The sequence below is a fragment of the Oxyura jamaicensis genome, chromosome 2 (genome assembly GCF_011077185.1).
Source record: "Oxyura jamaicensis isolate SHBP4307 breed ruddy duck chromosome 2, BPBGC_Ojam_1.0, whole genome shotgun sequence".
In the NCBI taxonomy this organism is placed as follows: domain Eukaryota; kingdom Metazoa; phylum Chordata; class Aves; order Anseriformes; family Anatidae; genus Oxyura; species Oxyura jamaicensis.
The window spans coordinates 125,292,900-125,306,116 of record NC_048894.1 but is presented as its reverse complement, the minus strand read 5'-3'; the positions used below and the strand labels follow the sequence as shown (position 1 = coordinate 125,306,116).

Below are 13,217 nucleotides of genomic sequence, written 5' to 3'. Positions count from 1 at the left end.
GTGGCTGCTTTTCGAGAACAATTTCCTTCTCTAAACATGAACTGAATTTTATAAATGCAGACATTTTCTTCTTTAAAATGCAAAGATCCTGCTGTTTTCAAAGAATATATATTCTAAGTCTCTCAGAGCTTAATGCCACAATTATTCCACCGGGGTTCTATAGTGACTTAACATTACTTAATAATTTCCTGTCGGTTCTGACTTGTCCTTAGCCCAGTTAAAAAAATTAAAAAAATATATAAAGTCAGGAAATTTCTGAAGTCTTTTTTTTTTTTTTTTTTTTTTTTGATGTGATTAATTTTAAATATATTGAAGATGCGGGATTAGAAGTACAGGAACAAATATGCAGGGCCAGATTCTGATCTTTTTACTGTTTAGGAGGGATTCCATTTACATGAAAGTAGCTAATGTGGCAAAGTGGATGTTAGATCAGGACCTAACAACCCTGGCAACCCTGGCCGTACATACAGACTGGGCGATTGGAGTGCAGCCCCACAGAGGGGCTGCATCAGGGGGTCGTGGTTGACAGCAAGTTGAATATGAGCCAGCAGTGTGCCCTGGCAGCCAGGAGGGCCAACCGTATCCTGGGGTGCATCAAGCACGGCATCGCTAGTAGGGCAAGTGAAGTGATCGTCCCGCTCTACTCTGCGCTGGTGTGGCCTCACCTTGAGTACTGCGTGCAGTTCTGGGCACCACAGTACAAAAAGGACATTCAACTGTTGGAGAGTGTCCAGAGGAGGGTGATGAAAATGGTGAAAGGCCTGGAGGGGATGACATATGAAGAGCAGCTGAGGTCACTGGGCCTGTTCAGCCTGGAGAAGAGGAGGCTGAGGGGGGACCTCATCGCAGTCTATAACTTCCTCGCGAGGGGGAGTAGAGAGGCAGGTGACCTATTCTCCATAAACACCAGTGATAGGACCCATGGGAACGGGGTGAAGCTGAGGCAGGGGAAGTTCAGACTAGATATCAGGTGGAGATTTTTTACTGGGAGGGTGGTTGTGCACTGGAACAGGCTCCCCAGTGAAGTAGTCACTACATCAAGCCTGTATGAATTTAAGAAACGTTTGGACTGTGCACTAAGTCACATGGTCTAACCTTTTGGGTAGACCTGTGCAGTGCGAGGAGTTAGACTTGATGATCCTTATGGGTCCCTTCCAGCTCGGAATATTCTATGATTCTATGATTCTATGACCTGGACTGCAGAGTTCAGAAAATCTGTGACAGCATCCAGCACTCCCTGTCTCCATTGGACCTTCTCTTATTTTGCCTTCCAACATATCTATGAGGTGGTTTTGGCCTACTGAGGCTGTAGGTCTGTACATTTGAAACATAAAATAATTCATTTGTTATTTTCAAAGTGCTAATTTACAACAAGGCTCCAATTACTGATTCTTTTGTGCTGTGGATTTCTGTTTCTTCTTTTGATCCCTAACAGTGTCTAATGGGGCTTCAAACTTTCCTTAGACGTTCATCCCTAGAAAGTTCTGTATCATGAGGTCTGTGTGAAAGACTTGCCCTAGATCCTTTAGCTCATATATACTCCTGCCTGAATGTCTTGGAGCTTGTGTTAGTTCCAACAGTGGTCCAACACATTGTCATTTGATGGATGTCAATACAGGCAAAACATTAATAAGTAGTCAGCAAATTTAAAAGGCCCTTACAAATACAGAGCAGAGTTCAAGAATTGGCTTGCATCCAGTCTAACACTTACTTCTTCCACTGTTGTCTTCCAAATCCTAGCAAGAAACCTTTCTGCTCAGAGCTCCCAAGAGTTTCATTAAAGATCCTTTTTCTGCAATCAGAAATGCAACTCTAAGTCCAACAGTCAGAAATGGCCACCCTGCTTGGACTTCATATAAATATGTATACTTGTGTACATGCTGAGTACACGGTCTCCTTAGAGAAGCAGGAGATCATTCTGAGGCTTCTTTTAAAAGAGGACTGCCAACACCTTCCCATGTTTACTGAAATGCTTGGAGGCTTTCCAGAGTGGGTGGCAGCTCGATGGTGCTAACTAGCAAGTCTTTTACAGAACTTGGCAGCACTGCAACTAGCATGCAGTGGTATGGAAGAAACATCAGTTAAATGTAATTCAGAAACACTGTAAATACTGTGCCAAGTTGTTTGTAAACAAGCCTCAACAGGTAGAAAGTTTGGACTGGGTGTTTGCTACTGGACTGACTGCTCTGGTAAGCCTGAGGAGTTTGCTCTGGGAAATTGGTCACCAGTGAGAAGGCCTGGGGAGAAAAAATGCCAACTTTCTGAGGACTTCTTCTCTGTGAATGGGCTTTCCCTTTCAACCTGCAGCTCCTCTTGCTCTCTCAACAACCCTCTGATGATTTCCAGTTTGCCAGAACTAACAGGTTTCAGCTGTCCTCCATTCTCTCTTCAATTTCTCTCCATGTTTTTATTCCCCACTTTCCTCCAGTTCCAGCCTTTGTGATCCCTTTTTCCACCACAAGACTACCTGTCTGCCTTACCACCCTCTGCTCCCCCTGCTCCTGCTTTGCTCTCTCATCTTTGTGGGAGCCCCAGCTGCATCATCCCACTCAGCTTCTGCATCAGATAGGCGTCTGACCCAAACAAGTCCTTCACACGTTCTCTGTAAGCCATATTTACAGGCATTTCCAGAGCATGGGAAAGTCTATCCTAAAAGACAGATCTATTCCAACTCTCATATTGAAGGAAAATCCCACCTGCAACAGTTGTGGTTCTATCACCCTCCCGTTGCACAGCTACCCAGCTGCTATAAACAACAAAATCTGACACTGAGGGACATCCCCCTGTGGCCAGTATCTTGGCCACCTGTATCTAGCCATTGATACTCATGAAGTTCTATGAGCTCCCATTTCCCTGGCACATTTGTTCAGAATTTCTTTACAGTGAGAGGGAGGATAATTAGACTGACAGAGAGAAAGATGTAGAGAAAGACAAATAGGCTACCTGAGCCTTTTTTAGACACCACATACAAAAAGTATGCAACTAAAACTTTCCAAGCTACTCTTTACTTTAGCTCTGCATTCATTGATACTTCTTGAGCCATACACACAAATCTCTCCTTTAGGTTTTCATCATCTCACATATCTGTAGTGCATATATATATATATATTTGGATTTTTTGACCTTGCAAATCTTTCCTTTTCTGGTAGACGTCACAAACTCTACTGGAAAAAAAATGGTATTGTTAACACTTGGAGTATGACTAATCTGATCTTAACAACCATTTCCTCACTCTGCATTCTCCAATGCATGAAACGTAACCTGCTCAGTTTTGTTGCCCTTCCCTATCCATAACTAATCTTTTCTTATATATGATACAAAAGTTAATGCATGAAGAGCCAATGACACCTAACACATTTAGTCTGTTTTCAAAGAGGCACCTTCATGCTGTATCTTTGTTGTGAACTCTTCAAAATCTTTTCATTACACTCAGTTCTGCAGAGGCTACAATTTCCTGCACCCTTGGTCAGTGCTCTTACGGCATCCAGTTCTGGATTCCACCACAAACAATTTGAGAGAACCCTGGAGGGAGCAAAGCAAATGATCGTGTCCAAAAACATGATCTATGAGGAAATACGTATTAGTTGCTTGGTTTGAGATAAGGCTGACATGATACAATTTATGTCAGATAAATGAAAAGGGACTGCTGCCATCAGCTCTTCACATCTACTGTGGAGATGACAAGATTTAGCAGCCTTCAATTTCAGCAGGAAACTCATAGGAAAATCAGAAAAGATTGTCCAGGAGGTCTGTGAAGGTGCCATCACTGAAGGTATTTAAGAAAAGATCAGAAGTTTGCCAAAGTAGGTGTATTTGATTCTGTGCCTAGGGGATGTGCTAAGCACTCTCTTCATGTCTCTTCTGGTTTATTACAATATGGCTCAAAGATAAACACCTGCTAAGTAACTTCATTCTGCTTCTTGAAATCTCCCTATACAAACCTCATTCATCATAAACCAGGAAAAGAAAAGTCCTAGTGTATATTATATTGAATAAAATTATCCCAGATAAGTTATGCTCACTTCTATCTATTAAAGCATATTAACCCATAGCATTAGGATTCTCTTATCAGTTCACTGACTGTCCTGACCACATTAATAAGCAAATATTCCCAGTCCTACATCCTACAGTACAAAGAGCATTCAAGAAAGACGTCCATGAATGGGATGGTAATTCACCTTGAAGCCAGTCAAAGTAGGAATTTACAGTGTGTGTGGAAGCAGCAAATCAGTTCCAAACCACTCCTCAAATGCTCTCAGGGTGTTTGCTGTCCTGAAGGCAGGCATGGATCATGGCAGGAAAGACATTTTTTGTAGTCTCTTAACAATTAATTAGAGAAAAAAATACAGACTTAACATATGTCTGTGTTCAAAATCTGTTGCTGGGCTACTTTTTTTTTTTTTTTTTTTTTTTTTTTCTAGAGACATTTGGGGGAAGTTCAGGAAAGAGTAATTACTTATTATTTATTTATTTATTTATTTATTTATTTATTTATTTATTCCCTTTGAAAACACAGTAGTAATAGTGCTGGAGCAGTGAAGGACTTCTGTACCTCAAGCATGTCCAGTTTTTCCAGCTACCGTCATCTGGTCTGATGCAAGATGCTATGTCTCCCTAGAATTTCTGCCTGTTTCTAAAAAAAATGTATTTCATTTTTCAAGTATGTGACCAAAATACTGCACCAAAAATGGAGTCACAGTGAAAAAATATTGTAATTTACTGTAAGCATTTTACCACTGAGAATATGCTGGACACAGGCATTTTAGGACATTTTTCATATTGATATAGACAAAACAAACTAAACCACTGACAAGTAATGATCTTTAATGACATTTCTTACAACACTAAAAGCTCCAGGTCTTCTACGCTGGGATTGGGAACAAGCAAGGCTTTTTTTGCTTGACAAAGCTCCAGTGAAGGCTGCCAGGTGGGATACAGAGAAATAAATCATCCCTCAGTTGCCTTTCTGGTGTGCATGCCAGAGGATTCCACATTCCTTTAGCACTGCAGTAGGCTCCTGCAGTCACTGAGATGCTCACTGGTGACAGGGAAGTGGCCATGACCCTCTGGCATTGCCCCTCTCACCAGAAGTTCTCTCATCACCGGCCTGGTATGGGGCTTGTCTTGCTCTTCCTCCTGTTGTGGCTGAGCCACGTCTCCCTGTCTCATCTAATCTTCTTCTACAGATAATAGCCAGCCTTCTGGTGTCATTATTATTTCTTCTGCCCCAGCCCTCTTTTGTAATTATAAGAAAAGATGTGAAGAAGGGTGGCTCGGTCTGCCAACTGCCAGTGCAAACTGGGATGAAAAGTGGTTCATCTCATCTCCGTAATAGCCAATACATATTTACAGGGGAGAGCTTTCCTTCAGGTATCCTTGGTTTCTTTTTCTGTCTGTCCATCACTGAAACAGCACCTTGGATGAGTGAAAACTGGAAATGTTAAAGTGAAAATTTTACAGGATAGATAAAATAAGCAGTTCAGATTTATCTTTGTGAAAACTAGACAGAACAAGACAGCTGGTTTGGCACTAATGCATCTGATACAGTTGGATTACATGAAACAAATTTCTGCAAACACTGTTAATACCATCTTGATGTTAATTCATTTGTTATGGCTTATGAACATATTTTGTATACTTGTGCTTAAGTGGAGTTTTTTCACCACTCATTTTATTTAAAAGCTGGTGTTTAAGTATGTTGTTACAGTGGGTTACTTTGGCATTAAAAAAGGGAACTGGTCACTTGAAGGAAGGCCACAATAAAGAGGGTAATTTTGGTCCTGAAATGCAACACATCTGGGCACAATTATGCACTTGGCTTCCGTGCCTGAGCTCCAGCTGGCCAGAGGGGACCCAGCCAGGCTGGCTGCAGGCACTGATGTGCTCCCTGTGGTTAACTCTTCCCCACATCAGCAGACCCACATGAGTTCCTGTGGAAGATGAAGATGTCATTATAAAACAACAACATCAGAAGACCTAGCTGCATGGAATAACCTCATCTATTGACTACTTCATTAAAATGTTGAATGTTTAAATCCTGTGGCAGGGGAACAAACTGGAAGTTAATGGCTTTGCGCTTGCTGTCATTATGTCCAGCCTAGAAAACACACAGATTGGATTAATGCTATCCATAGAAAAAACTGTTAAAAGGTGTTTCAAATCAAGTTTCAAATCAAAAACAGCAGAATAGGAATGAAGAGTGAAGGGCATTGGTAAGGTTGATGTGTTGTGCTACTTTGGATGTATGACCACAGGGAACAAAAGAGCTAATAAGCAAATCAAGATGTACAAAAACAACAGCTGCAACATTAAAAAAGCTTCATAATTAGAAACAACTGAACACCAAATCTCAACATTAAGGGAAGGCTGAGAAAAGTTGTAGCTTACTTTTACCAGCTTACAACAGGTCTGAGATATTGAGATCTTTTTTTTTTTTTTTTTTTTTTTTTTTTCCCAAACAAATGCTTGTGTAGTGTCAGAATCAGTTAAGTTCAACTGGAATTTGAATTCCAGGTTCAATTTTGTATCATTCAATATTCCACGCTCTTTATTTTATACAGCCAATGCCAGCAAGAACAGCATAAAGGTAAACATAAATCAGACTACAGTGACATGCCCAGAAACTACTTGATATCAGAGTTAACTAAGTCTTCCTAGAAATGAAGTATGGTCTAGTTTTCTTACAAAATTAGGGAAATTCAAATATATCATTGTGTCTCCTAAGAAGCAACACTATTAAGCAGAAAGGATTGAATATACTATATGAAGAAGACAAATGTAGGTCTTCTTGGCTAATCCTTACATGATTCTCATTTTAAGCCCCATCTCTTTTTTCTTACAATTAGTATACTCTTATGAGTTTCAAAAACACTGCCAATCTGCAAAGAGGTTTCTAGAATTAGACTGCAGCCTTTTATGTTTGCCTTAGAAATATATTCAAAGTTTATATGGGTTGAACAGGTATTTTTTTTCTTACCACAGAATCACAAAATCACTGAGGTTGGAAGGGACTTCCTGAGACCTTTTTGTCCTGCTCAAAGCAGGATCAGCTACAGCACATAGCTTGGATCATGTCCACTTGGGTTTTGAATATCTCTGGTCTATAACAACTCTTTTGCAATTGTTATTTTTAGCCTTCTTACCTATAATTCTTTAGCTGTCTGGTGACTTGTTGTTGTTTGTTTTGTTTTGATTCTTTTTTTTTTTTTAATTTTTAATTTCCTTATTTTATATCTAATGACAGCCATCTATCAGCTCCCTGAGAGCTAGATTTTGTCAGGGGAAGTCCAGAGAAAACTGGGTGGCTGAGATTCTGACCCTGAGATCTCTGAGTGTTTCAGCAAGGGAGCTAGTGGCATGAAAAACAGATGTATTCTCATGATTTTGGTAGACTGAGTTGTTATATAAGCACTTTTATTGTTGCATGCTTAACTTGCAGTGCTCTCCAATCCATTCCCCAAACTACCCTAAGGAATCGTCTTCTTCTTAAATTCCTCTTATTAAATCATAGACTTGAGTATATCACCATATACTTTACAGTTTAGACATAACATTTCTACATTAAAGAGAAGATTTCAAATGGATGATATATTTGGAGCAAATTTCTCAATTAATCAAAATATTCAAGGGTGAAGTTAACCTTTACTGTCTCTATTTAGGTGCCAGATAGTCTTATTCATCTGTTATTTAGGAAGAAATATTTCAGCTGGGTACAGAATGCCCACAAAAAAACTTGATTTTATATATTAAAAAAAAAAAAAGAGAGAAAAAGAGAGGGAGAGAAATCACATCTAGTGACTGTACTGACATTAAAACACATGTATTGATCTGACCAAAAAGTCCCTGAAGTCCCTGGACATCTTTTATTTGGATTCCATTGATTTGGGGACTAGTGAATCAAAAGAGTTCTTCAGGTATTGTTACACTGGTTTCTATCTCTGAACAAGTATTTTCTGCACCACTTTACCAATAATATTACTTGAACAACTCATTTGATTCTTGTTAAATTAGAGAATAAATCTAACCACAGCTATAAAGCAAACCATCTCTCAATATAGTCCCCTCTGAAGGCCTTCACAAAGTTATTGTGAATTTAAATTACAAAACAATTCAAAGAACTGTAGGTATTGTTTATAAAGAGAAATTTTAAAAGAGTAAATAGGACACTCTTGGCCTGATACAGACTCAGTTATTTCCAGTTGCAACTGCTTTCATAGGAGAAAAATGTTTAATGGGTCTGCTTTCATGATTTTGTGATGTATATGCCCATATGCTTGCAGGTTTGGATGTGAATCATATTTGATGTGCAATAGAACAAACAAACATGTAAGTTGGGATGAAGTTTCACCAGAATTAAGGGGAACAGTGCACTCGTTTCCCTTACATGATTCTAAATTATATAGCACATCAATTGTACCAACAGCCATGAGATTTTCTTCTGCTATTTGTGCCTTTAAAAGCAATGTAACAATTCAGTGCTATGTCAGTAAGTAAGACTGGAATTTTAATGGCAATATAAGAATACAGATTACTGTTTTTACAAATTGCATGAAGTTCAAACAAGCACAACTTTATGAAAATGAATGAGAATTTATTTTAGATTGTAGAAACTGAGGGTTAATACTAAGGAACTGCTTAAAATATTTATGTTGAAAAAAATATGAGCATCTATGACATTTGACTGATGCTATGTGAACCTCTATGTTTAGAGATTGAAATACCAGAATTCTGCCATGAACAAACTCTTTTTGAAAAGAAGGCAGTTTTTAGGCAATAAGCTTTCGTTACTCTTCTTCTAAAGTCTGCTTAATAATAAATGGTAATACTTTTGCCTAAAGTGGAAAAACAGAAAGAACAAAAGCTAAATTCGGTTCATGCCAGAACAACGTATATGGAAGTTTTGAAGCCTACATAATGCCTTTTGTTTGACCTCCTATTTTTGACTGCAGAAAATTATGATCCCAACAGAGGCAGAATATACCGACCGAGCAGGCTAAACTGAGAGTTTCTAATGCGTGTACAGAAATAGTCTGTATGTATGTAAATAGCACCTACATACAAACAAAAAGCCTATTCCTGCATCACTGTTGACTTCATTAAGTTCTAAAATAGCCTTGCAAAAGCTTTCTTCTTACAGGAACATAAACAATAATACTATGACTGTTCTATTATGGACAGTGGTAGGCTGGTGCACTTTTACTGTCTGAGAGAAACTGATGTGGCCTTCAAAATTTTTGATTCTGAAGAGCTTAAAAACAATAATTAATTTATGAAATGGTTATCACAAGGAAAATAAAAACTAATTAAAAGGTTATTTAACCCTTTGAGCACAGGAACTCTCAGGCTGCCAGCAAAATCACTGCTTTGGAAAATACATGTTGACATCTATGCTACGGACTTACTCTCCAAAGGGTTACTGTGAGCATTATTAAGGAAAACTGTCAGCTTGAATTATTGCAGCATTAACAATCAGGTTCTCCTTGGTAGCTTGGAAGCCTTATATTTTATGCCAAGATGACATCTGCCATTTATAATTGCTTGAAAGAGACAAAGAATCTCCACTGCAATCTCAACTGTAAACTTGTGTCTTTTATCCTTCCCTCTGCACTTTGAGCTTCAGAGCTATTTATTTCTAATATATACAGAAAGAACCAAGTCTAGAAATGACAAAGATAGACCTCAGCAAGGTGACAGTGACATTTGGTGATTGCTCTTTTGCTACTCCTTGCTACATTTTTAGGCATGAAAAAACTTTCAAGATTAAACTGTGTAAAGCCTATGGACTTCTGGCCAATAAAATGGAACAACAGACACTGTCTTAATATATTGGCAATATAGCCATGATCTATCAAGCTCTGGCAGTACATGCAATAGTGTCTTGTTTTCTATTTAATTGCTGTTGATCAGAAATAGTTCACAAAAATAAATAATCTGGCCTCAAGCCATTTTAGCAAGAAAATCAAATTAAAAAGAGAAAGATATTTGGAGTCATCTGTTAAAAGTAAGTGCTGTTCTGGATTGCATCTACAGGAAATGGAATAAAAGGAAAATTCTATTTTAAAATACCTAAGGTATTGATGTCTGTGCTCACGCTAGCTTTGGACATTTCTGCTGTATAGGTCACTCTGCAGTATTTGCTTACTCAAGTAGAAATTAGAGAAATCTCTTTTGTCTTCTTTCACACTCACATCTGCCATTTAGGTATGATCAAAGCTAATGTATACAGCCACATGCGTTCTGCCTTGGCATCACCTCCCTGTTCTCAGTGTGTAGCTTTATTGGGTGGAGGAAGACTCAAAAGAATAATTCTGCCAATTTTCTGCCATAGACAGACCTTCCTCAAGCTGCTATATTGCACAGAGCACATTTATTCTAAGGATCACAATAGAGCACTTATCCTGGTTCTCTATATGCTACAGAGATATATGATAAACTCATGCTATTTGTCCTAGGAAGTGTCAGTACCAGACTGGAACAGATGTTAGAAATTTATACACAATACATACTTATGTGAAACTTTGCTGTACAATTGTGCACTGAATGTATCATTTAATTGTGGATTTCTCGGCAGTTGCTTGGCTGAAGTTCTCTACACATCTTTCTCTACTCTGCTGTTTTTTTTTTTTTTTTTTTTTTTTCTTTCTTTCTTTCTTTCTTTCTTTCTTTCTTTCTTTCTTTTTGTTTTTCCTCCCTCTCAGTTAGAAACCCTTCCAGAGTTTATGCAGGAGCTTAGTATGAGTGTGACAGTGTCTGAGAGTCTGCTCCTTTATGCAACAGATATGGCAGTTTGGCAATGGTATGAAGTCCTTTATGATGAAAGCCCTGCTTGTTGGACCCTAACACTTGGAGGGGCTGTTACATAAATGTTTTTCTCTACTATTTTGCATTTGTTTTTGATAGGGTTTACTCTGCACCAAGAAAATTAGAATTACAAATTAATGAGTTCAGTATCTATTGTTACTGTGTGTCATTATGTACCTGTCTATCTGAAACAAATGGGTTGCAGGAAGAAGTGATGATGAACTTAGATTCTGGATCCTCTCAAATTAGGGGGTTCCTTCCAACAGAGGTTAGGTTTGGAGCTGTCTGTCTGAAAGGTAAAGAGCCACCACAGAGGTGGCTGCAACTGTTTTGTGTTTACTCAGTTCAGTGGTTGCTTTTAACAGAAAGTATACAAGCTAATTTGCAAAAAGTGGGATAATCCCACTTCCTGTGACTGCAATTTTGTTTTGGAATTAGCATAAAAAGCAGCCCCAGGCTGATTTTTTTGTCCAGGGTTTTTAATTTAATTATAAGATCTAAGACCTGATGAACTTTTCTGTAGCTTCCACAGATGATAATTCATTTCTATCCTTGTTCTCCTAACAACACTGGGTGTGTGAGTGTGAGGGAGATCTACAGTTGCAGGAAGCTTGTACACAGACTGAGTTCTCATAAAATAATAACAACAAATGAAAAATGCAATAAAAGACATGACATGGCTTTTACTAGCTAAATCTAATTTATAATCCAAAAGCTTCCTTTAATATAAAATGTCATCACAGTAAAGACATGGTTATAAAGCTAATAGCAAATGCAATGAAAGGAAAGAAAATCCAGAGACATATTGTTTGCATCTTGCCAGTCACTTATTCTTCCCACAGAAATATAGTACAGAATAAAATTAATATTTATCTTATTTTTTTCCAATGTTACATGGAAAATTAAAATAAAGGAAAATTTCAAAGGTGGATCATTGGCCCATTTTTTGTGGAAGTTCATATTGGCATTAGTCAGACGAGGGATTCAATTTAGTGCCAACTCACATCCTGTATAGCTGTCATAGCCATAGAAACTCAGGAGCCAGGTCTTGAGAAGAATGCAAGTGCCTTAAATAAGATTTGGACAAGTTTCAGTTATCAAAATCCAAAATTGCAATGCAAGAACTTCCATTTCATGGATGTTACAAGTAATGGCACTTGCTGGGCACCTTCCCTTCTCACACATGCCCAGTACTCCCTCACTCTGAGCAATGGCTGCAGTGGTGAAGACACAAGGTGACACAGAAAAAACAAACCAGCACCCCTGGTCTCCCCTGAAAGAAGCAGATCACCCATCACTGATAGCACTTGGCTTTCCTCAGCCCAGGTGTGGCTGGCTTCTGCTGAAGTACAGCCAGAAGGGTAGGTTGCTCTCCCTCCTGTACTGATGAATTACAGGTAGAGCACTTGCCCAGGAAGGGGAAGAACTGAGTTTGACACCTTTCTCATGTGAAAAGTGCTCAGATCTGTGTGTTCTGCACCACAGAGCAGCCCACCTCTGGGATGGACATCCTGCTGAAGGTCTGATGTGGATATATTGCTCTTTGCTCTTTCAAAAGAGAACATGAGACATAAGTCTCCGACTACAGAGACTAGTCTGTTGACTAGGCTGGGCTACAGTTCAGAGATCCATCTCTTAATGTGTTTTTTATTTTTATTTTTTTTTAAGTAAACAATTTTATTTTTATTTTTATTTGAAGAGCAAGCACAGATCCCTCTCCTCAGGCGATAACCTTGGAGCCCAGCCCATCTGTAGAGAAGCATCCCTGTCTCTGACACTGAAGCTCTGGAGAGGACCATGATGATGCCAGTGTCCAAGATTTCCTAATGCTATGCTCCAAAGTTTGGATTCGGATATCTCACTCCCTCCTCCAGCTTTGTATGGACATTGGGGATCTAATTATTTTGGAATTTAGGAGTTTTAGGATGAAACAAAGATTTAGAGTCTACTTATTGGACTAAGCTAAAAATTGGACATCCTAAAAATGTGGAGTCACAGTATTTGCTAGGGAGGCCATCTCCTTGGAAGATTCAAGAGGCTTTGGAGTTTGTGGGTCATTGTCAGAAATTGTGCAATTGTTGTGTGTTTCATATTCTCACCTTTGGAAAGAAGTCAAAATTATTTTTCTACTTCTTGTTGTCTGTTTCATCAATTTTGTGCCACACTGTGAGGCTTTTATCCAGAGGAGTGAACTGTGGTGCTTTAATTACCACTGACTGTACAGAAACTCCCTATCAAACTCCTCACCAATGTGATACACGGTTACAGTCTACCAGCTCTCTGAACTGAGTGAGAGTCTGTTCTTATGTGTTTCAATGGTATTTAACAAAACACCTGATTTTGATAAGTTCAATTCCTCTGGTCAAAACACTAACAAACCCTTTGTGTTTGTTACCCCAGACACTATTTATGCCCCG

The 13,217-nt window shown here is 38.8% G+C and overlaps 1 protein-coding gene across 1 annotated transcript in view; it reads right to left on the bottom strand.

The window, feature by feature from the left end:
- KCNB2 (potassium voltage-gated channel subfamily B member 2) overlaps nt 1-13,217 on the bottom strand; it is a 206,780-nt gene that overhangs the window by 113,945 nt on the left and 79,618 nt on the right. The gene's annotated exons all lie outside the window — the stretch shown is intronic.